At 37.8% G+C, this 25826-nt stretch overlaps 1 protein-coding gene across 13 annotated transcripts in view; it reads left to right on the plus strand.

The window, feature by feature from the left end:
• Window positions 1-25826, plus strand: part of LOC131092157 (poly(rC)-binding protein 3-like) — a 495350-nt gene that overhangs the window by 190180 nt on the left and 279344 nt on the right. For all 13 annotated transcript variants that reach the window (XM_058038809.1, XM_058038838.1, XM_058038846.1 and 10 more), the window contains one exon: window positions 6240-6296. The gene's annotated coding sequence lies outside the window, so the exon portion shown is untranslated. The remainder of the gene's footprint in view (window positions 1-6239; window positions 6297-25826) is intronic.

Genomic DNA, 25826 nt, shown 5'->3' on the forward strand with positions numbered 1-25826 from the left:
CAGGATATAGAGTTTTTAACTAGTTAATTGTTTTCCTTTTTGTTTCTTCCTTGTATAGACAGTACCTTTCTTTCCCCTTTCATCTTTGTGAGCTGACCACTTCTATTACTTTCTTATTTCTGCTGAGGCTGGTAAGCTGGTTTGATGCATTCAGCAGTCAAAAGTGCAGTTCTCTGTGCATTTGTGTTGGCTGACTAAGCAAAGTGAAAGAGGCTGACTGTGAAAGTGAAAAGGTGATTTACGCTGGTGTCATAGTGTTGTGCAGTAATAAAACTCAGGGATTGTTGGACACACATTATATTGTACAATTATATAATTATAAACAATATAATTGGAGGCAGTTGAGCTTGAATGCAGCAGGCTGTTATTTAGCAATCATCTCTTTCAAGGCTCATTAAACACAGATTTATATAGAAAACCAAAGCTTTGCTCTATAAAGGCTAACTGTGTGGTGGCATTTATTCCCTAAAATGTAATGCATAGATCTAAAGCTGTCAACGTCTGTAATGGATTTACTCAGTGATTGTGAATGAGGTTTTTCAGCAGATATGACAATCCCAAGCCCTTTGCCTTTATTTGAGGCATTTTTTCTGAGAGTTTATTTGTATGTCTGGTTTGGAAAGCTAAAGAGCCTACACACACGTACATCTGTCATCTGAGATTTTGAAATCTGACAAGCAGGGACAATAGAAATGGTAAAGTGTTTGGAAGGGTAACAAAGATCTCTTGAAGTCATTTATATTTTGTTTTTACTTTAGCCCTTTAATATTTTGTAGTCCTGAAATGATGATTTTATGGGGAAGAAAATTAAGAAGCAAAAAATTTTGTTGCTCCTATCCCAAGGAATTTAGTTTTATTACTTGGTATAAGTTTTATTTAAAAATGTAAATGTATAAGAATTTTATGAATAAAGAAGAAAAGCCACAGAACTAATAACATCCTACCAGGAGGAGATCTACAACACATGTGTTGGTCCGATCTTACTCAACCTTTTAAGAGTTGGCAGAAATTTGTAACATAAAGTTGTATTTAAATATTTCTATATATAAACTGAAATTCAGGTTTTTTAGTATCTAGAAGTCTATCTGATTTTTATACAGAGTTGTTAAAGTACTATATAAAAAACTAAGACATGTACTTGAAAGGAGAGCCTGCAGACCACCTCTCTGGGTGCAGCCCTGTGAGAGCGCAGCTTTGCACTACCAAGTATCTGGCCCACATGTGCTCAAGAGAGTTTTGCATTTGTTATCATTTCACACATGAATTTTTAAATGCCTCATTTTAATGGTGTCCCTGACATTCAGTGTGTTTCATTGCTGTTCCTTCTCTCAGTGATCTGGGGGGTCTGACAGGTGCAAGGCTCCTGTGAGTTTTGTCATGCCTCTGGCTGCACAAATCTCTGCCATGGTGCTGGTGCTGCATCTCTGTTCCCAGAATGCAGTACCTGACCTCAGCAGCTTGTGGCTGCCAGCCTTTTCGTAGCTTACTGCATTTTGCATCACTGGCTTTCACTTTGCTGGGTCAGAAACATGTCTGCGCAATAATTGCAGTTTACTTCAATGCACCTACGATACTGGAAAATGTTAATTATTCAAGTATCGGTTATTGTAGATAGATGTTTGGAATCATGTAAAGCATTGTGCAGTTGACACCTTTAGCAAATATATCTTAGTTTTAGCCTTTAGTAACTATGATATAGAGTTGTGCTTCAAAGCTGTTTTCCTTCCCCCACTTCAGACTTGTTTGCTCATTTATCTAAATGTGTTAACTTGCAAGGTTTCTCAGGTTCACATTCCTGAATTAACAAGGTCCAACTTCTTGTAGCACTATTTTTAAAGTTTAGAGATATAGTGTTTCAAAATGCCAGCCATAAAATTCAATGTTTCTTGGTAGATTAGTATTTTTTCCTTTTCATTAAAAAAAGAAAAGTATATTTTCTTAGGAGCATAAGGAGCATGGAAGCAGTCTTCACTGTCTCCATTGTAAAATGGTCTCACAACATTATGACAATGGTTTGATAGAAATGTTTTTGCTTTTTTCCCCTCTCCTTTATGCAAATCTACCCAATCTAACTATGTAATCCAGGTAGTTGACTTGGTTTGTGCATTGTGTTATGGATTCAGTATTCCATGGTTTCAGAAGTCCATAGATAATGAACCTTAGCTGGAAACAGACTTGGAAAAGCTGAACTGCTCCTGTTAATTCTGTATCTTCTGAGTGCACAAGCAGTGCATAACTCAGGTCCCCAAACTTTCAATTTCTCAGTTACATTAAACTGTTTTTAAAAGAAAATGCTGAGTTATGTTAATTAACACTGCCTTTTTTGTTTCTATCTAAAGTCCTCTCAAAAATAAATTGCCAGTGGTCTCCTGGTGCTCTGGATGAAAGAAGCAATCCTTATCTCATGCTTTACAGAAGTTCCTGGCTAGAAAAGAGTGCAATGTGGAAAGTTATCTTGGTTAATCACTATAGTATAGTGTGCAGACTTCTATGATTTACAAAATATTGAATTTAGACCCCAAATCAAGAGCTCATCTTTCTACACGTGGCTTGGCTTTGAGGTACTCTTTCCTGATGTACTACAGCTATGAAACAGGAATTGCTGTATCGCAGGGATTGATCACCCTATGGATGGCAGAAAAGAGAAGCAGCATCATGGGATTTCCCTTAAAATTTGTGTTGGCAACATCTTCCCGAGGTTCCTGGTTCCTTGGGAGCCACAGACACAGCATCTCCACCACAGGGATCCCACATTGTCTTTGTCTTGCATGAATTTTGCTGTCTGTGTGTCCTTCCCATGAAGGTGAGCAGATTATTCTTCAGGGCATGGAGTTTTGCTCTGCTTATCCCATCATGGCTGGCTCATTGGGAAGCTCTGCACAGGCAAAGAGCAGTAGCCAAACAAGCCTTCATCTTTAGAGGCACTGTGATACCTGAGCTCTTGTTCTTTCCCATACTTGAAACAATAAATTTTTATCTTGCCTCAGACATTAGGGAGTAATAACTTAGAGCTGAGGGTCTTAAAATTGTTACTTGAGGGAGAATTAAACAGTACGTAACAACATATATATGGTAAGTGTAAAACAACCTTAAGAGGAAAACAGAATTACACTCCATGCCAAATAGTTTGCTCACTGAGAAAATTGCAATTTTTTTGAAGCTTTAACTCTTTTGAGAAATTGGATATTGGTTTGTGTGACTTGCACATTTTTCCAATTGTATTTGTATCAGTTTTCATATAGTGCATTTCCTACTCTGACAGGTTAGTCCAAAGATAAAATATTCCCTATTGTAAACAGCTATATTGCAGACAAACAGCACAGAGCACAACTAATAGGATTCACTCACAGATCTTTTCCATCATTAGTATTGCATAACTGTTTTGTGCACTGAAAGGTGATGGCCTTTTGAAAGAAGGAAGCAAAGAGAAAATTGAGATATGAACTCCATCTTGATGTAAAAAAGAAATGCTTTCAGCTCTACATATAAGGAACACTGTGTATTAAATCTGGTGAATCTTCAAGCTAATTTTTAAAAATCTAGATAAACATATGTATCAATGATTGAATATATTGCTGATATATTTCCATTACACCGATTTTGATTCATAAATCTTCCTCTAAGCAAAAAATGCAAATAAAGAGAAAGACACTATAGATTTAAAACATAAAGAGTAAAATTCTCAAAGAAATTATGGATCTTGCAGCATAAATTATTTCTTTTCCATTCAGATTTTGGCAAATATATTATAAAGATGAGATAGATATGCCAGTGTTTATCCTGCCACTCACCTTTAAAATGTTTTCAGATCCTCATAGAAAGAGGCTGTGAAAGCCTTTCTCAGTCATGGCTTTTCCTATGGCAGAGCCAGCTCAAGCGCCTGGACCACCCACAGGACCTGGGCACTTTCAGGGAAATGTAGAGGGATCCTTTTGAGATCAGCAGGGCCCTGCCTGAAGGAGCTGGTTTCATTTATTATTGCTAATAGTTTCAAAGACAGAGGTTGGACTGCTTCTGAGGAACTAATGCAAATATTACTTCAAAGATATTGAAGGCACAGGAAATGTAAAGCAAAGTGAAGTGTAATTCACAGGGGTGGGGGTGGAGAATCAGCTTTGGCTTGTTCATTTGAAAGCAGTGGATACATTTAATCTGAACTGCAGAGCCCTGTCCAACTGGTTTAAACCTCATCTCTTTTAATTACTGAAGTGTTCCCTAGAAAACTGTTCTAATAGCAAACAAGTGCTGCAAATCAGCACAAAGGAATGTGTAACTCTTCTCTCGTGTAAGCGCATGACAAATCAATTTGCTTGCAGGCCATAGCAGAAAGTTGGTGGTCTGCATCTCTTACCTTTTCATACCAAGTATGCTGTGACAGAATTATTCCTGAGGAAATTTCCTGATGCATTATAAGGCCAGACTGCTGGTTTGAACCTTGCAGCATCTAACAGTGTTAAATTTTACTTTCTTGTTTGCACTTAGCTACGTGCAAACATGGCTCACCACAAAACAAACAAACAAACAATGGAAATAATGTCGCTGTCTCAACTCTCCCAAAAACTATATTTTAAAAATTTTTTTCCTCCCTCTTATATCCTAAAATATTGATGGATATCTTTCTAGCCTAAGGCAAGAAAAGGGGGTCTGGAGGATATCTTTTGCCCTTCAGTAACTGCTCTAACTCCCTATCAAGTTAATGGAAGTTCTGCAACTCAATTGAGTAGAAATGGGATTAAGCCTTTGCTTACTGATCCCATTCTGATGGAGTCAAGTTTCCTGCATCTGTATCACATACAGAAAAACAGGAAGGCCAACATTAATGGATATTGCTTAAAAAAACTGTATTAAGTGTCATAGGTTAAATGATCCTGACTTGTGTATCTTTTCATAGCCTACTCTGAAACAAGATTTCTTGTGCTGCTTAAGCAGAGTCAGTGAAACAAAACAAGTCAGCAATGGTGGATTCATGTTTTGTTTTTCACTTGAAAACTTACATTTCTGTTCACCAAAAGATGGAAATTTTGTGCTGTATCCTCTCAAGCTCACACTTATACTGCTTTCATGCTGGTAGAGAGTTGAAGCTGCTTTCTTTTCAAGAATATTAGCACTATAAATATGTTCCACGTACATTTATGAGTGTTGGACACCTCTAATTTCTGCTTGCTTTCTAGTGAATGCAGGCTGATAGGGAGTCTTGTTTGTCTTGCTTTATAGCTCAAGAAATTTCAGCAAAATTGTTCAAGATCTTAGGCTGAATATATGAGGACTAAATACTTGACGGCTATGATTTTTAAAGAGCTGATTTTACAAAAATGCAGTGGATATAAGGGTACTGTTGGCAGCAAAGAGCCCCTTGTCTTCCTGACAGTCCTTATTGTCTCTTTTAATTTCCCTTTTGCACCGCCTTCTTTTGCTTTTTCTCTGAGAGAATATGTAGAATGGAGCAAAGATGAAAAGTGGAAGTAAAATCCTTCACCAAGGATTTTTCTCCTGGAAAGCTGAGAAGCCTCAGAAAAAAAGGAAAACAATTCTAATCTCATTTGCTTCTCCTGTGTTGTGCTAGTTTGGAATGTGTTTGGACATTGTTTATGGTGATTACCTAATTAGATTCTGGTGTGAGTTGTTTTGACTCATTGGCCAATTGGGGCCAAGCTGTGTCGGGACTCTGGAAAGAATCATGAGTTTTCAGTATTATCTTTTTAGCATTCAGTAAGTATCCTTTCTGTATTCTTTAGTATAGTATAGTATTCTTTAATATAATATAGTATAATAAAGTTATAAATTAGCCTTCTGATACAATGGACTCAGATGCATTATTCTTGCCATCGTTGGTGCATCCCTGCAAATTCAATATAAAGGAAGAAAAATGTGGGGTTTTTTCTGATCTTTGAAGATTTATTCAAAGGACTTCATAAGAATTTGTGCATACCAATTCTAATTTTTCAGTAACTCTAGCAGGTTTTGTACATCTTTCTGAGATACTTCTTAGAGCCCAATGCTAGACCCCAGTAAGCACCACTGCATAAATATTTAAAAAAGCTAAATCACTGATTGGCAAATCAGTGATTTATCAGTTCATATTTGAATTGTAACAGAAAGTGAAAAGAAAGTTTTGGGATCCTAAGTTGTCTGTGGTGCTAAACTGCTTTTCATCCTTCCCCAAATCCATGGTTTGTTAGCCTCTTCTAAAGAGGGCAAGACTTTATCATGAGTGAAAATATTTTCTTCATATTCAACAGGTCAAGTTTTCTCTGGATTGAGGTGGAACTGTGGCTTATGGACATCTGATGTGATAAGTAAGTTGAATTTTATGTATCTTATTGCATTATTACCAATGACAAATATTTATCTTGATTATGCTAGTATAAATGCAATTTATTATCTTTCTTATTTTGCATTTTCACCAGTAGCAGTGAAATGAAAATTTGCCTTTCTTTCCATTTCTCCCAAATGACACTTCAAAAGCAAGGTTTAAATTGTTAGAAATGACTATTTTGTTTAGAAACAATACACATCAGGAGCTGTTTAACAAAAAAAAAAAAAAAAAAAAACTTCAACAAACCTTATTTCTTGAAATAAGATGTTAAGATATTCTATTGTGAAAAAGGATATTTGGGCTTGTGAGAAGACAGTTCAGAAAATCTGGTGTAATTGATGTACAGCCCATGTGCTCATACACTAATAGACAATTGTTTGGGTGAAGTAATGGTCAACAGCACGACATTACTTAATGGCACTGTTTCCTCTTTGGCTATTTAATCATTGTGCAGTGTTTAAAAAAGGGGTCCAAGCATGTCACTAAAGTGAAATTAAAGAAGGGGTAGAGTTTTATCTTGTGATCTTTGCTGAATTTTATTATTCACAATAATTGTTTAATACTTGAGGCATGCATTTACAGATCTGTTTGGTCTTATGAAACAGTGGTGGGACCAAGCAGGAGTTTTGCTTACCTTGAAGTATGTGAAGCTGCCCCAGTGCTAGAGAAATAGTGAAGAAAATGTAAAAGGACTTGAGTTAAGGTTGCATAAGGCTCTAGAAACACTTTGTCACAGGAACATCCACTATGGAAGTGATTCCTGGAAGAGTTTTGGCAGTCAGAAGCAGTTAGGGAAATGGTGTCCTGCTCTGTTTGTGTCAATCAAATTGATGCATTGTAGAAAAGTGTATTTAATTGTGGAGAGTTGAGCTGAAAAAGTTGGGACTGCAACTTAAAGTTGCAATAAAAATTTCTAGATATAAAAGAAAAAAAGGGAAATTATAAATAGCTAAAAGTTTGCCATTTCTGAAAACCAATTTAGGAGACTGCTTGATGATGTAATTTTTCAAGTTGCAAGGTAACTTTTTCTGAAGTGATCTTGACAAGATATATATATATATATATATTCTTGTTAGGATTTTCAGTCCTATTTACAGTATGTATTGTTTATTGTTGTTTACATTAAATTTTTTATAGTTAGGATTTAGAAATGAAGGTAGGGAAAATATGTCTGTTTTCATTCAAATTGATACAGACCATCAGAGGCAAACTGGTAGCACCAGACTAGCACTGAGATGATGAAATGACAGTAAATTAAATGACAGGGAAGGTAAAATATATGATAATATTTTTAGCACCAGAACAGTTTGCCACCCAGACCTATATATCACACATGAATTGAGCAGCTTCTAAAATGTCAGTACATTGTGATTTACAGCTCAGAAATTTGTCCTTTCCCAGATAAAATGAAGTTTATTTTTTGTGCATGTAATGCCTTGCAATTTATTATACAGGCAGGCACTTAATGGGGTCTGAGCATGAATGCCTCAAGTGAGAGGTGCACTCATACTGCAGGAATGCTTAAGAGAAATCAGTGTTGCACACGTGTTTATGTAAATGTGATTGAGAACACTGGATCAAATGGATATATTTTTCCATTGCTATGTTGCCTTTTATCATGGGTTGGATAAATCCATTCTTGCTTGTGGGAAGCAGGAAAAGGAAAAAATGGTGCTGCAGAAATATGTGGATCTCTCCCTCCTTGCAGAATGAGAAGGATTCATATCAGAGAACTGCATGAACTCACCTTTTCAGTAGAGGTTTGCTTCCTGGTGTTTGTGTGTGTGTATGAGTATCTGTTATGTAGCAGAAAAGATCAATGCATTTCATAGATAAGATCTTTCCTTAAAAGAGGACAAATCTAAGATCTAAGACTGACAGGAACAAGTGTCCAATGTTCTGGAAGGTCTGATCCTGAGGAAATGGAATATAGATTGTACCACAGGTTTAAACCAGAAACAGAGTGACAGAATTACAGTCTGTAAAACACAGACAATGTTGTCAAGCCACAAACACATTGAAAGTTTTTTCATAGTAACATAATTATTGTCCTAAAATCCACCAGGAAAACAGATGGCAGATGGTAGATTTGATGTGTATACTGTTCATTATGTGTGTAGAAGGATAGTGAGACTTTTATTCTTGCAGGAGGAGCAGCACTTTGCTGAGAAAGAGAGGCAGGCACACAGGCAGCTCTTTCAGGAGATGACGTTCCAGCAAGTTGGAAATATGGACCTGAGAGAGAAATGGAGAGCACAAAAGTGAGAGTTCAGTGGCAGAGGTTAGAGTGGAGGAGCTACAGTGAGAAGCTGAACAAATACAGTTAAAAACATCCTTCATTATCCCTGGTTCAGTACCTTGGGTTTCTCTCATTGCTAGTGCTTAGTTACTTGTTGTGATGGCAACTCCCCACCTTGGTTCATTCTGCTTTAATTATCAGTTGCATGGCTTGAACACAGCAAAAGTACAAAGGAAATGAAATTGGAGTCATAATGGCCAGGTTCAGACAGGTCCTCTAAGGTTGACAGAAGAGAATAAAATCTGCTGAAAGTATTTGGGAAAAGCTGCTTTTCTGTTAAGAAATAATGGCAGAAACTGATATGTAAAGAAAATGAAGGAGTACCATCCACATGTAGTTTACAAGTACAGGAGAGGTAAACTGTGCAGTGAACATGGACTATATGTTAAAGAACTCAAGCAAACACCTTTAAAAATCAGTCATCATATTGCTTTGCTTTTAAATTAATTAATATAATTATTTATTACAGTGATACAATTATGTGTGGTTCAGCATTGGATAAGATTCCCCCTGAAGATGAATTTGGAGTTGAAAAAAATCGAAAATAAACTTTCAGTGGAGACAGAGCTGAAAATGAAGCTATTTCTGTTCTGACAGCGTTCTTTCTAATAGAGGGTACTGCAACGTGCAGAGGCTCAGAGAGATGTCAGTGAAAATAACAACCTGACATTATATGTGCAGTAAATACTGAAGACTGGAGGCTGGTTTATTACTTTTTTTTTAAATATGTGGGTTGTTTGTTTCAGTTTTAGTTCATGCTAATCTGCTTGATAGCTCATTATCTTTCTCCTTTGGTTTCATGGCAGTCTACCAGTTTATGTTAATGGCTGTTTCTTTATCCAGTCTCATAAGGTCATCATTTGAAATGGTAACTTAGGGTAGATGTTTACATAAGTTAATATCTCTTTTCATTTTATATGGGTACACTGAAAAACTGAAAATCACTTACTTTCAACAAATTGTACTAATAAAATGCAGTCTTTTGAGACTAAAATGCAAAATTCAAAGTCTATTAGATTGGCTATCTAATTAGGGTTCATGACAACAATACAATTGTTTTTGTTTAAAAAAAAAAAGAAATGCAGACAAAACAAACAAAAAAATCATGACCAGTGAGGATTTGTCCAGTTAAAGAAAAGCAAAAGCACTTCTTCATCTCAAGAAACCTCGAGAGCTAGAACTGGCACCAGTATGCTCCCTGCTGCAAATATTGAGGCACATAAGTCTTAAAAAGCTGTATTGTAGTAAACACTGGACTACATGCTTTAAATGGCAGATTTTGGCTGACTCTTGGATATAAGTGAGGAATCCTTACCCCATGAATGAGCCACACAGTTCTGGCTGAGTTGCAGTGGCAGGAAGCTCACTGTCAGACCTTGGCTAAGGTCAGGAGCCATGGTGTCAGCTCTCAGTCCATTTATTGAGCAGAACTGAAAAACAGTAACACCTCACCAGTAGCTGGATTGCTCTTGTGCTGTAGCTCTGGAAAACGGGAAGAGTGGAGTGCAGAAAGAAAGAGAAAAAGATATAAAGTGATTCTTGCATTACTGGGTTTGTGCATGAAACTTCTGTGTGTCTTCTCAGCAGTATCTCATCCTGTGGAGTAACATACTAAACTAGGTGATCATCAGCCAGGAGGGATTCCTTGCTATTCCTCCTACTTTGTGGCATCAAACATCGATTTTGGAGCACGACCAGGGTTAGATATTAATAAACAAGTGGAGTTGTCAGTATTTTCTACAATGAGGGCATCTACAGTACTTTTGTCTCTCATCATGTTGGCTAGGAGGACATATTTGACTGTGGCTTTTCTCTGATAAATTCTTACACGTGTCCCTGCACTCAGATCTACACTTGTAGATATTTGTACTATACTGAATTAGCTAAGAGTCACGTTTGAATACAGTATTTGTACTATACTGAATTAGCAAGAGGTCCTCTGTGAAACTTTGCTGTGTCCTCTAGCAGTAATTTTAAAGGGAAGAAATAACATCAGATCTTGTAGATTATTTCATTTCCATCTACATTCACCAAAGTGCTAGAGAAGTCTTCCTGAGTAGTGGAGATAGTGAATTTCACCTTTTCTCAGTGTCCACTCTGCTGCCTTGGTACTGTGGTTATTCTGAAGATCCTTTGAGTTCAGCTGGTTGCTCATGCCATGGTTCAGCAAACCAAAAGCCTCTCATTCTTAAAACCTTAATGAGACTTAAACATGTGCTGAAATGTCTTTTGGTGAAAAATCACAGAAGAACAAGCAAAGATTGTAATGTGGCCTTAACTGGTATCGTAAAACTTAACTTTGTGTTAAATATTCTGGTTTTGAAAATTGAGAACATTTTAAAAGCTCTAGCATTCATTTACAGGTATATGTTCCATGCATACATCATGAGGAAATGTCATTTTACAAGTTGCTACCACCCCTTGATCATTAATTATCCTTCTTGTGCTCTTTCATTAGTTCGTGGCAGGAAAAAAAATATCATGTGCTATGACATTTTGGTGTAATTTGAGAAATCAGAATATGCAAATAGATATATTACTTGTTTTCTGTAACTGCATTGAAATTTGCTTTCTGCAGCTGGGGAAGAAGAGAGCAACTGTGGGAGCATATGTGTTTGAAAATGTGTAATTTCACAGTGTGGCAGATTTGGCATGTAACAGGAGGGTCTCTCCCAGAGTGGTTGCTCCTGTGAGTAAGGCTTTCCTTGACCTGATGCTTCTCCTGAATGCCAACTCGCTTTGCAGACCTCAGAGTAAGGAATGGGGGAACTGGAAGCTCAGGTCCTTCTGAGCTTGTGGCATTTATATTGTGAGACAGTTGAGATCGAGTTCATTTTGCTAAGCTGCTCACCCATAATGGATCTGCCACATAAACTTGACAACATATTTGTATCCATTTTGGACAGCATTTGCTGCTCAGCTCTCTCCCTGTGCAAGTTTCCAGCCGACCACTCTGATTTACTGTTGGTAACCCTTCCTCTCCCCCTCAGAATACAGCTGTCTTTTCCATAGGTTGGAATCGCCTGATCATCCTTCCCACAGGCTTCACAGGCAGTCATCTGTTCCAGCCATGCTTTACCTTTGAATTGGTAGAGAATTTTGAATTTGAGAGCACCTCTCAATTTGATGCCAATTTTCTCTTCTTCAGCTGACATAAAGATGGCCCAGCCAAATAATGGAAAAAATGGTGGTTTATGCCAGAAACTCTATTGGTTTTTTTCTTCTGAATTCAAAATTTGTTTGACTTTCTGTTTATTGGTAATTTTCAAAGAGTTGCTGGTTTTTTTCTGATGTAAATATGTGGCAGGGCTGGTGGAAAGGAAAATAATGGTATCTCATAAACTGAAAATCTGACTTTCCTGCCAACTGTGTCTGGGAAACCAAGTTATCTTTCAGAGACTGGAGCTGCTAACAAATGGAGAAATAAATGACTGCTTTTTTGTATCCAACAACTAATGCTGAAATTATACAAGTGTATTTGCCTCCAAGTTCTGATTCAAAATTGGGTGTCTTATTCTACTGAAGACTTAGTTGAATCTGAAATATAATTTCAGTCTTTGTGGCACAGGAGGATATTTTACCCTCTCCCTTTCTCTTCCCCCAACAAGAGAAATTTTTCGAGTTCAAATCACTGAATAAACCTGCAGGAAGACATCCATTTCTAAATATAGTAAGCTGAGCTATAGCCAGTACCAAGGCCTGGAGAGACAAGTGAAAATGAAACCACTGACTCTTCTCTACTAATTCATCCCCTGGGTCTCTCCTTTCCAGATTTCTTTTTCTTCCTTTCTCTCCTTCTTCTCCGCTTTTCCCCTTCAGCGCTGCTTTTTCCGTAGTAGTTATATAATGACATCTTTCCTTCAGGATGCATCCTATATAGTATAGCTTATATATGTCTTAGTAGCTCTGTTCAAATCCATATCCTTTCAGTTCACTTTAGAGACTTTTTCCAAGCTTGAGTTCAAACCAGCAGTGGTTTTCCCAGAGAGGGCCAGCTCTCACAGCATTGCCCTGGTTCCAGGTCAGTGCATGGAGTTTAGGTTTAATAGCATGTCCAAGTATTTTCCTTCTTTGACCTACACAGCCCTATCTCTAATAAGACAGCATCAAAACTGCTTTTTCTGAGTTTCCTGAGGCAGATAGAAATAATAACACTGGTCAAAGGGTAATGCTTGAAGGCACATTTCTTTTAAAAACAGAGATGGGTTCAATGAATTCTGCCACCAAAGTGTGGCAGTTGCAAGTTAACTATCAAGAGAGAGTGATTCTCGCCTCATTCTCAACAAGGTCCATTTAGCAAAGCTGATCTTTTTCACTGGCATAACTTACTGCAATAAATAAATAAGTAAATTCTGTATCTGGTGCTTCTTTGTGGCATCTCTTTTTTTTTTTTAGCACTCTCTCCTAAAGCTGTCGATGGCTTTCTGATACTTGCTGTTGGTCTTCCATTACCTCCCCTTGAAAATCCATGTGGGAGGCAGCCAGAGCACTTGACAAATCCACTGCTCTTCAGAGGCCTTTCCAGCTTTTCCAGTGTGCATGTTAATTGTAAAAGCTGAAATGAAATACCTTGGGCTGCACTGACCTCATAATCTGTTTTTTAAATAGCGTCTCCATTCCATAAATCCTCTTAGAGATAAATTAAAAATGCCTGTAGAAGAGATATAGCCTGAATGTAATAATTAAGCAGGTGCTAAGAAGCAACCTATTATTCATGTATCTGGGTTTTGTATGATAAAACAAATTCTAAAAAGTTATTACTGCTTGAAGAGAGACTTGATCGATCATCATCTCCAGCTGCCCAAGCACAGAACTGAGTAAATGGAGAAAAATCTTATGAAAGAACCAACCATCATCAGAGCAGAAGTTTTCTTCTAATCAAATCAGTTTTAGGAGTAGCTTCTTCCTTGCTAGGCAGTACCACTTACATTTTTTATCTGAATGCATCCTGAAGGGGCAAATACCTTCTTTGAGTGAAAGGTGTAGGTGAAAACAGCATTGCTTCTACACCAGTGCCATTTAAAATCCATTTTTAGTTATGCCTGGAGGATAAGCGGTATTTAACCACAAGCCAGTGGTAAGCAGTGGTGTATCAGAGGCTGTTGTTCACAGATCATTCAAACTGAAGATTATCAGTCAAGCCCAACCTTGCAAATGAACAAGAATTCAAAAATTCTGATACCATTTTTAAAATGGAAAGTAGAGGCAAAACTAGGACACTTCTGTAGTGTGGCACTGAATTCAGATATTTAGTAAGCAACTTCTGTAGTAAGTTTACTATTTTCTACATAGGGAAAGTAGCCAACTGGGATTTTATTTTGTTTGGGTTTTTATTTTTTTCCCTTTCTAAACTGCTTCTCATGAAATTATGATCACTTGCAATTTGGGAGCAGAAATACCACACAGGGAATAAAAAGCCTCAGCTGCTTTTTCAAAATGAAATAGCTGTGTCTAAAAGGACTCTGCTAGACAGCTTCCAGAGGGCTGCAGAGCATGCTGGCTCTGTGTGTGCTGTGCCACAGAGAGAAGAGCCTGGAGGCTGGGTAACGTGGGGTTTCCTGAAAACTCGGTGGCTGGAGAGATTTCAAATTCTTAATTGTCTTCAGAATAAAACCTTTATGCATGGCATTGATAAATATTACTTTAAAGCCGTGTGTGAAATCGTGACAACATCACTGGAGAAGGGCCTGGCTGACGGCTGTGATTGCGCTATCGCCCGTCGGCCGCGTGTCCCTGCTGAAGCAATTGGGGGCAGATAAAACGTGTGCCATTGTGTTTTGTACTGTGCCTGGCACAATGAGGCCCCACTGCTACCTGGCTCTGCTGGGCACTGTCAGTCTGGGAGCATTATAACAGCTTGGGAATTTGTAAAATGCACAGACAAGATGTTCAGATAAAAAAGGGTACTGGAGTGGTGTGAAATTGAAAAAGCTTTTGAGAGATTTCTCGGTTAAGCATTCGCTACTCTTCTGTGCTGTTTTGCTACTCTTTTGTGATGTTTCATCCTCCCAAAAATGTACTTTCTCATAAAAATAAAAAAAGTATGCATTTCTTTCTTTCTGTAGAGAATAAACATGAATGCAAAGTCACAGTCAGGCCTCGTTCAAGGTGGACATTTTTCCCCCTTCAAATTTTCACATTGTTGAAGATATCATTTTAGTTCAGTATTATGTAATGTGTTAAAAGCAACAAAAAAGAAACATCCTTGAGCATTTTTTGATTTACAAAATGTATCCTTTCAGATTTATTTTTTTCAGAATCTAGTTATGGCATTCTTGATTTTATGAGTGGAGTCTCAAACACTCTAGAAGGCTTTTTTTGGTTTTCTTTTGTGTGAAAATAAGAGGTGGAAATTCAAAGGTGGATAATTGTTTAAATTACTCCAATGTTTCTTTTAAATGTTGAAATACTTAGCATTGTCATCAGTACATTAATGAGCTTCTTCATTTTGAAAATGTTGCCTTTATTTATAAAACAAGAACTATTTTTTTATTGTTCAGATAAGCTTTTGCCAAAAAATATATTAAAAATTAAAGCATGAGAACAGTATAACTTTTTCCTTGCTATCTATCAGGAGTTTCCATTTTATCAGTCTCTTGAACTTGCAATGTAGAAGTTTTCTCCACTGGTATCATAGTGCAAATCTGTGAGGCGGCAATTAAAAATAGTTTCAGTAATTTCCATGTACAATGTCTACATGTTGGTGACTGTCTTTCCCATATGTAGCTCTTCTGGTTGCCTGAGCATTTGAATAAGAGCTAAGTCCTTTAACTCTCCCATAGTGGCACCCATTGACTTGAGTGGGACCACAGTATCAGTCTTGAAAAACCTTTTTATAGTGACTGGCAATGCAGCAGTGTAAGGATTTGAGGAAGGCCGAGGGCACTGATAAATTTGATTTGCAGGAGAAAAAAGTTTGAAGTAAAGTTTGATAAAATTGAGTGGTTGACAGCAGTTATTTGATTTCCTTAGTTAAGTTTCTGACGTCTTTGGGTAAGGATGATGCTGGAAGCATAATTCAAACCTAATTGCTTGTAGCACTCACCTAAGACTAATGCAATGGGAGAAGAAGAACATAACCCTTCCCATCCCATCCCATCCCATCCCATCAGTATGAATATCTGTGTCTTTTGTTCTGACTTAGGTACCTGCAGAGGAGCACCTGCAGAAACCCCATATCTGGGAATGATCAGTGTAGGGGAAGCAACAGTTGCCTGTCTGAAGAAGGGTTGTATTGTACCTTAACTGTAGTTAAATGTATGCTTGCCTTTACCAGGAGCATTTCTCTTAGCTGGAGTTGTCTCGCACAGGTACTGCAAAAGCTGGAGATATTTCAGTGTGTGGCACGTTTTTTTGAAATATCTGTAGAGCTGCTCTAAGGAAAAAAAAAAAAAGAAAGCAATATTTAAGTATATCAATTATTTCAATGCATGTAAAATATTTTTAAAGCCTGCCTTTCACAGTCAGTGTTGTTTTGTATACTCCAAAATAGTTGGCAGAACTGAATGTGAGCATTTTTGTTTGAAGTGATGGAGAGGTTGAATACCCTCCTTTCTCTGCCTTCCAAAAGACTACATTGCTTTTAATTAGCTCTAGTCTTTTTGCTAAGTAGAATGAAATTTCCCAGCTGTGTAGGAGATGTGGACCAGCAGAAGGTGTTGGAAGCTGGGAGCACTGAGACTGTTTCCAACAAAAGCATTCATGAGCCAATCTCATGTTGTGAGTAAAATAGCAGTGAAGTGTTTAGCTCTGTTTGCAGTTCTGGACTGCAACCACATCATTCTCTGGCCAAAATGTGCTGTTTCTGGCTTTTAAACCTAACTGTAATAAAACATTATTATTGAGAATTTTCATATTTCCCAGTGCAATTACACACTGTGATCTGAGCAGCAGTGCCATTCCTGTATTTACCAGGAATACCAGCTAGTGTTTCAGCTTGATCCTTCCCTGGTGCTTGCTTGGCGGGTTAATTTGGATCTTTCTCTAGAATTATTTGTGGGAGACCAAATGGCAGAATCAGTGAGGCCCCTTCTGCAAGCTGATGGTTTTTACTGTGTGCATCGATTAAATTCTCTGTTCTGTTGCATGCTAGAGCTGCACTCAGACTGAGACCACCCGGTCTCCACATGCTCACAGCTGATTTTACTGTGGGTTGTAACTCACACATAAGTGGACTGCATGTTTACCTTCTCAGTTGCTTTTTGCCATCTAGGACTTCATTTGGAAACATAAGTTGGAAAAATGCGTGGAGAGTGATATAGCTTCTAAATTTAATTTCTGAATTATGATTAGATTTTTTTCTCCTTTTTTGGTAGAGCATAGTTGGTTCACCTGCTCAAAATAGCCACATGCAGTTATTTAGCACTTCTGTACAGAAGGAGATGTCTCTTTAGTACTAAAATTCACAAACACATTCTCTAAGGTGTGCAATCCCATCATGGCAGAAACAAGATAAATGCTCCATTTCAGAGTAGGAAAAGAGCAGCATGCAGCCAATTCTTTAATATTCTTCTTAGCACATAAACCGCACGGATTGAATGCTCAGAGGTTTATTTAATATGAATGTATATATGATCCTACAGTAAAAGACAGGTACACTATTCTGCTGATTTAATAGTTTTTTGAGCATTAGAAATATTATTTTAATTTACCTTCTGCGTATCTACTTATGCAGGATTAAGTACTCTATGACTTTAAGCAAATCACTGGAAAATGTTATTCTCAGTTTTTCCTGTTTTTCTTAGTTGTAAAAGTACTGTAATCCTAAAAAATGAGTGGTTTTCTTACTCCACAGTTTGAGTGGCAGAAATCAGGTGCTGACATGTCAAAGACAAAAGAAAATCATTCTCATATATGTTATCGGAATGTTTAGTACTCTAGTTCTTTTTTTTTAGTTCTCTAGTTCAAGCCTTAATGATTTTTTTTTTTCGCTACATTCATTAAAGTATTAAAATCAGTGGATTGCACAGAATTGGCCAAATGATTGGACCAAATGATTAAGAGCAGTGAGAGCTAACTCTTGTGGCAAAGAGGTCTAGGAAAACTTGATGTTATAGAGTGATCTTTCAGAAAAATAGCAGATGAAATTTCAGATTCAAATAATAAAAAACTTCATACTTGGAACCAACCTAGACTACACATTTTGCATTAATGATACTGAAATTAGCCATTAGCATTTAGATAGTAGGTCTTGGAGCTGTATATCATTCATTGAAAATTTCTCTTCAAATTTAATAACAGTCAAAATTAAGCACTGTTAAGAAAGAATAATGAATGGAAAATGTCTTATGGTGCTGCATATCCAGTTGCAAAATCCATGGTGTGTTCACGTGTACTGAAGTTTGCATGCTGGTCTGGATTTCTTTCTCAAAAGAGAAAGATGGATGTTAAAAAGAGAAAAAAGGCCAGCAATGAAGAGTACAGCAGAACTTGCATTTATGAGGAGATGAAGTTCACTGACAGATTTCACATTAGGAGAAACATATCTGAACAATATCCCAGAGTTTTATATAACCTTGAACAGTGTGGAAAAGAGTGCAGACTGTTTATTCTGTTTCTTATGGTGCAAGGAATCAGGTATCAAACACAATTTTTCAACCTGAAAGATTCCAAAAAATTTTAAAGCTGTTGGACATTATTTTACACAAGCAGCCTGTGAAATCATTTAATTTATTCTTGGCAAAATCCCCCTGAAGCGCTATCAGAGCAAAGGTATAGACACAGACTTTGACTTGGGAAGTCCCTTGGCTGTTGAGGAAATATTGCTGCCTTGCTTATTTACTCTTTCCTTAGGCATCAGTTGGTTATAGTGGTAGCCAGAGGCAGAGCAGTGAAAAATAGACATTGCATCTGATTGATGTATTCCCTACCAATATCATGGCCCATGCAGATATAAGTCTTTTAAAATAAAAATGTTTTTTAAGGGCTGTTTGCAGTGCTTATGTGCTTGATTTAGTAGATGAAGGGAACTGGTTTTGTTTAAAATATAATATCTGTATATTTCTCATGAAAAATTATTAAAATCAGAAGTACACTGAAAGTATATGTCCAGACAGAAGTTATATGTTATTGTCTGGACAATAACATATAGGGAATATGTGTAATTAGTCTGCCAGTCTAGGTGCTGATATTTTTTATTATCAGCTTCACTTTCCTAGTTTCACCTTTTGAGCACACAGGGACCAGCAGTTCTGATGAAAAGGGTGAAATTGCATGGGATACAGAAGGAGCTCATTCAATTTCAGGTTGCACAAGGCTGTGATTGCTATCCTTTCTGAGAGAAACAATCATGTTTTACAAGACTGATTTTTAATTGCATCCCTTACTTGGGTGTAGAGCCGTCTCTGGAGGATGCCTTTTCCCTTCTTAAAATAAAAAAAAAACAACAAAAAAAAAAAGGCAGTGCAAAATTATCATGTTCAAGGTAGAAGCAGTGTATGTTAGGAACTTGCTTGCTGGCTTATCCGCCTTGTTAATTTTTAACTGAAGAAATACTGTCTGTGAGACAACCTTGTAAGAAAACAGTGGGTTTTAAAGAGATCTTTCAGTATTAGAGGATAGGAATTTTTTTTTATTCTAGTTCTACAAAGCAAATAATCATGATTATGGTTTCATAGCTTCAAAGTGAGGTAACTGAAGTTTTATTCTGATTTGGGAGCAATTGGATAAAGAAATTGCATGTATCATAGAAAAATATTTTATTTCATTAGTAGTATAACTACAGTACATTTGAAATTAATAAACAACAGAACACATATGACAAGGCTTGAAAGCAAAAATACTTCTAATTCACTGGGATTGTGTTTCATTATATACCTTGCATGGAGATCCATGAGCTACTACTAAAGCCTAAATGAGAACATCATGTTTTTGTCAATTAGTTTGAACTCACAATGTTTCTGCTGGGGAATTTTTAAAGGTTTTTAATATCAAAATGGTTGGAAAAAATTGAGTTTGGGCACCTTCTGTCTTCAGCTGTTTTTTGCCAGTAAGTGACAAAGTTCTGTTAGACAAGAAGTAGCAAAGGGGTTCTCTGTTTCTCTGTGCATCCTCACCCATCTTGGATTTGGTGGGGTACAGTGCCAGCAAGTCACATATGGCATCACTGATTCTTTGTTTTGAAATATTTCACTACTAATCAGGGATGTTTCCAGTGCCTGATCTGACCTGAAATAGGAGCAGTAAATGCATTAAAATTTTGTATGGTGTGGGTGGCCTACACCAGAGTGTAGGTGTGGATTGGCAGCTCTTGGTGAAAGATGATGCTGCAGCTGAGAGGCAGCAGATCGTGGAGCTCCACTGTGGGTGCTGATGTCTCGTGAATTTGCTGAACACCTGCCCCACCTTCTCTTGATGATGGTGATTTGCTTCTTTGCAAATATTCCTGTCAGGTACAGATGCTATTCAGAAGTTAACTTTGTTCCTTTTACTGATCATTTTCAGGGTGCAAGATGGTGGGCTGGTTATATCTTTTATTTCATCCAATCAGATTTTGTCGACTTGGAGTTATGTTCTGCGTAGTGCAGCAGAAGGAAAAATTTTTCTCCAGCTATCCACATATGACTTGTTGTCCTGTGGGTGTTTACTTATTTGGGAAGTTGTTGGATGGTATTTGAGTTGAAAGTTGGAGGTGGCTCCAGCAGTTTTCTTCCATTGCACTGGTAAAAACCCTAATTTTTGGGGGGGTTTGAGAGGAAAAGGAAAGAAACACAGAATTTATGGTAGTGATTATTCTTCTCTGAGAACTCAGCTTATGGTTGGAAGATTATTTAGTGGCTTATGCCAAGTGGAATAGCTGCAGTGGAAGACAGAAAAACAAGTAGAATATTGATCAAACCAAAGCAGCCTGGAAGGTACTGTTTCATAAAAATTTCTTGTCTGAGAAAATATGTTTGGATATTTCCCCCTGGAAGGTGTCAAGGGACAGAGAGAAAGGTTGTTTGTTAATGTTTTTTCTCTCCTTTGGAAAAAATTTTTGATAGGAAGCTGAAAAGTATTTTGAAGGAAAAACCTCCTAGCTGAGTTTGATAACTGATGTGTGAGGACAGTAGTTCAAAATTGTGCCTCTCTCTGTCCAGACATTTGAGGCTTTCAATTTGGATCATATAATAGTTTGGGTTAAAAGGACATTTAAAGGTCATCTAGTCCCACCCCTGTGCAAGGACCAAGATCAACTAAATCAGAAGGTGCTCAGAGTGCCTTCCAGTCTGATTTTGACAGTTTCCAGGGAAACCATCCCTCTCTGGGCCACCTGTTCCAGTGTCTCACCACCCTCCTTGTAAAAACCTTCTTCCTTATAACTAATTAAATGGATCTAATTTGGTACATTTAAGTCTGAAAGCTAAAGGCAGAAGTCCTGAAGGATACCATAAGAATTGTCTTTATAAGAAGTTAGTACCAAAAATGTAAGTGCTTGCAACATTTTGCAAAATACCAACTTGTAACTCTTACGGGAAACAAATGCCTCCCATGCAGTTTTGCCAATGCTCATGTATCTTTTGGCTGTCATTTTTCAGGTACTGCTATATCTGTAAGCCTGATAATGCTACAGCTTATGTGGTGTTATGAATTACTCATTCTATAAATTTTTGCAACAGAAGAAAAACATGGATACCTGATCCTGAGTATGTTATTGAGTCCAAGATGGTTCCCCTCAGTTGTATTTATAAGAACTCCTATAAGGTTATAAGCCTCCTTGCAGGTTACAAACTCCCTGTTTCTGTCTGTGGTGTGGTATGAGGAGATGAAAGCACAGCACTGTCCGGCTGCTAGGTTATGCTACAATGCACATTATTGATATTAAACAAGAGTTGAATGTGCAGCTAATATTTTCCCAGTTCTGCCCTTTCTTGTGTTAAATGGATGAGGTCAGCTTTCCCTGCTGAGGCAGGCGCTTTGAAAAGTCAGAATGGTGTTGCCCAAGTAAGGAAGAAAGAACATCAGAACTCTGTTCCTGTTCTGCAGAACACTAACAGAGAAAACATAATATGCCATTACAGGAAGACCTTGTGGCTGATGCTCAGAAAATCAAAGTAGGTTGAAAATTACACAGATGCAACCTGACAGTCTTATTTTTTAAAAGCAGGGCTGTCTGAGAGTCTGTTGAGTGTGCCAGATTTAGAAGGGAAAGAGCAACAAAAACAAAATAAATAGGCAGTTTTTTTGATTCTAATAAAGGCTACATTTGAGATTTCACCTATTGTTTTAAGGAAAGAATAAATAAGTACATAGAAATTTAATTTGTTTCATAGTACTGGTTCTCAACCTATCAAGTTTTGTGTCTGAACTTTATAATCCATTAGAAACTTAAGTGCTGTAAGAGACCATTAAAGATATTAAAAGTATTTAATGGTTGCTAGATAGTATGATCTGTATTTACTGCAAATATTCAATTGCAATTAAAATAAAAGGCATTTTTTAGAAACAGGAGGTGTTAGCAAAAATACAAGTTGTGAAAGCTATTATTATTTTTTCTTTCTGTTAATGTCTTATCTATAAGGATATACAATATGACTTAATGAAATTCCTCTGATATAGGAAACTGGCGATGGAATGCTTTTTAGATCTAATTCCAGTTTTTCACTGTGGTATGTAGCATTCAGAAAAGAATTTTTGCAAGCTTAGAAATTTTAGTAGTAATCTTCTATAATTTGGTTTCCTTCTGATTGCTCTTATTGGAATATTTGTACATTTTCAGGAAGGATTTTGTATGATGGAAAAAGCCCTCCCACCAAACTTAATTAATCAGTCCTTTAGGTAACTAATTAGACATGCTGAATTTTCAGTGAGGTGTATTGTTTCACTCTAGGTCTTCACACCTGTCTTACCCAGCTGATATCTGTAAACTGAAAGAGGATGTTGCTACAGTGCATGGTTCCTAATAAAATTCTAATTAAATAATCACCTCAATTATAGATTAAAAACTCAGGTTCAACAATTATCCAACGAGCTTCATTGAAAACCCACAGTCATGTAACTACTCCTTTCTCTTTCTGCCTGAATTTATAGCTCTCTCACACAGACATAATTTAGATTTAGTTTAAATGGTGCCCTTAGTTGTTTCCATTATCTCAGCCTGGAGCAACCTGTGTCTATTCCTGGAATATGATTTCATTATTCTTGAACTGTGTTACCTGCAGTGTAGGCTCTCTTTTCTACACTGAACATTTTCCAGGAAAAGCTTTTTCAGTTCCTGTTGATGCTTAGACCTTTGAGTCAGTTAAATGTGGAAGGAGGAGGACTGTGTCTGATGTATTCATTCCAGTTATAGTAATTGTCCTTGAAGAACATTCTTATTTATTCACAGATTATACCAAGTTTTTGGAGTTTTTGGGATGTCCAATCTAATATTTATAGTACAGAATTATACTATATTGTGTAAATTAAGATGGGTACTGGTATTGGGTGGAAGAAGGAACAGCTGAAAGCTTTTCATACTCCTGAGTCACTGTCACTACAAGAATACCTATTTACTGGGATGACTTTTCTGGTGAAAAGGTTCAGGTTTTCAGAGACTTGATCAAAAAACACATGGAAATTCCTTTCTTACAAAGTCATTTCATTTTTCTTGTCAAATACACCTGTGTCTTACATGATTTACCCTTTCGTGATTCACGCTCATTTTGATTTGCTACTGTTATCTGGAAAGTCAGATTTCTATAAAATAATGGGAATTCTTTCTCCATGCTTGTCCAAAAATGCATCTATTTGAGGGCTGCAACTATTCAGGAACTCCGGATAGAAGCTTTGGAGTAAGAAGCTAATTTGTATGGCAGAAGAAGAGTAAACAACATATTAGGATCACAGATTATTCACATAATAACCACCTGAAATCAGGGAGTACTTTTTTTCTAGTAAAACTTCTGAATTGTGGTTTTCCTTTGTATTTTGTGCCATAGTGTTTTGAGAATTTGTAGGTACAGGTGAAGTGCTAGATATGTGCTACTGATAATGTGTCTAATGGAAAAAGTGTGTACTGGCTTCTGGGTGCTTTCATAAGAAAATTTTTCCTTGGATTTCAGTGGAGGTACAATGCTAGCAGTGCCTTTAGACTGAAAAATCAACATATTGATCCACAGTGCAGGCATAAATTCCTGTAGTTTGGGTTGGAAGGGACCTTTAAAGGTCATGTAGTCCAACCCTGCTGCTATGGACATGAAGATATTTAACTAGATCAGGTTGCTCAGAGCCCCATCCAACCTGTCCCCATCCCTTGAAATTTCCAGGGATGGGGCATCCACAACCTTTCTAGGTGGCCTATTCCAGTTTCTCGCTATACTTCTAATAAAGAATTTCTTCATAATATGTAATCTAAACCTACCCTCCTCCAGGTTCATTCCCCCTTGTCTTATCGCTTCATGCCTTTGTGAAAAATCCATCCCCAGCTCACTTGTAGGTACTGGAAGGTGCCATAAGGTCTCCCCAGAGCTGACTCTTTTCTAGGGTGAACAAACTCTCAGCCTTTCCTCATAGAAGAGGTACTCCATCCCCTCATGGCTCTGCTCTGGACTCACACCCACATGTCCTTGTCAGATTTCACAGATTAGCTCAACTGGGCAGAGAATGGTGCTAACAGCACTGAGGTCATGGGCTTGATCCCCATATGGGCCAGTCACATAGGAGCCAGACTTGATGATCCCTGTGGGTCCTTTACAGCTCAGAATATTCTGTGATTCTGTGATTCTATGTCCCTCCTATGCCGGGCGCCCCAAAGCTGGAGGAAATTCTCCAGGTGGGATCTCACAAGTATGGAGTGGAGGGGTCTCCAAGGGATTGCCAAAGCTTTGGGCCCACTGGTCAAAGGTGAAGTGCTGAGGCTGGAGCAGCTTCTGAGGCTGAGACCAAGCTCAGGAGAATGCAATTAAGAAAAGGCTGAAGGGCTAATTTGATGTTCTGTCTGCAGCTGGTGCCTTGAGTCTCTGTTGGTACAGGCAGTAGGAACAGGAGTGAGAAAGGAGGGGGTTAGCACCGCCTATCAAGGGGATAGTACAGTTAATTGGAAATTAATTGACAGGCAGTGCTAGCAGTCCATCACTGCTGCCATCTGCATAAGTGACAGGCCAGATCATTCAAGGCAGAGAGAATTACTTATCCTGGGGCCAGGAGGCAGAGTGCAAATGTGAGACTCATCCTCTCTCTTTCCTAACCGGTCAATCCTACAGAAGCTATAGTGTTTTCCAAGTGTCCCTGGAATTTCAGATCTGATCTCATCCATACCTCTTGGAGGTTGCTTCCTCTCCCACTTCAGAGAAGGCTGGGCAAAGAAGCATGTGGCATCAGGAGGGGTCAAGAGGCAGGGGCAGGGCCTGGCACTGTAGAGTTGCTGCTGTTGGGTTTTTCAAACACAAATTGCCCAGGGGTAGGGGGCTTTGCACATGGAGCTGAAAAGATTTAAGAGCTGGTGGAGTTCATAGTGCTAACACAGAAACTGGTGTTTTATTGTGTGACTGTGTGATTTCCAAACCCCTTTAAGCTTAAGATGTGAAACCTCTTAAGCTACCCAGCATGATGTGCTGTTTGTAAAGATTTATTAGCTTTTCAAAGTTTCCATGCTCTCCCACCATGACTCATTTTGAAAGAGCAGAGTCAGTGCAACTCAAGAGTGGACAGGCAAATCTCTTTGCCTTACCACCAAAGAAGCAGAAGTGATGGTTGTGCCTGAAATAAATGAACCTGGAATTCTGTCATCTTTGAAACGTGTATCTGTAGATGCGCTTTATGTGCATCTCTCATGAGAATGTGGGAAGTCTTATAGCTGGCATCTACTCTCAAGCTGCTTGCCATATATATGGTTTTGTGGGGTTAGCCAGTTAGAAATTGCCCATTTATAGGAAGGCAGGCAGAGCCCCAGTACCTCCTCACATGCTGCATTTACTTCACTGTTGGTTTGAGCCATGATGCAACACCAGAGACCCAGCTTCAGGGGCTGCTCATGTCCTCGTGCCCTGCTGACCGTGAAGGCAGTATCGAATTAATACTGAGCATGCACAGGTGCACTTTGCTAAATTAGACTAATTGATTAAAAGCTGTGTGGGGTGCTTAGATGTATTTACATTGAATTCCTTCTACCTCACTGTCAAATTACAGGGGTTTTTGTTGTTCACTGAAAGTTATTACTCTTTTTTTTACCAAGGCTTCTGCTTATTACAGATTTTTGTATTTTATTATTATTATTACTATGTATTCAGCTTACTAGTAAGTAGAAAGGGTTAT

This window comes from Melospiza georgiana, chromosome 1 (assembly GCF_028018845.1).
Source record: "Melospiza georgiana isolate bMelGeo1 chromosome 1, bMelGeo1.pri, whole genome shotgun sequence".
In the NCBI taxonomy this organism is placed as follows: domain Eukaryota; kingdom Metazoa; phylum Chordata; class Aves; order Passeriformes; family Passerellidae; genus Melospiza; species Melospiza georgiana.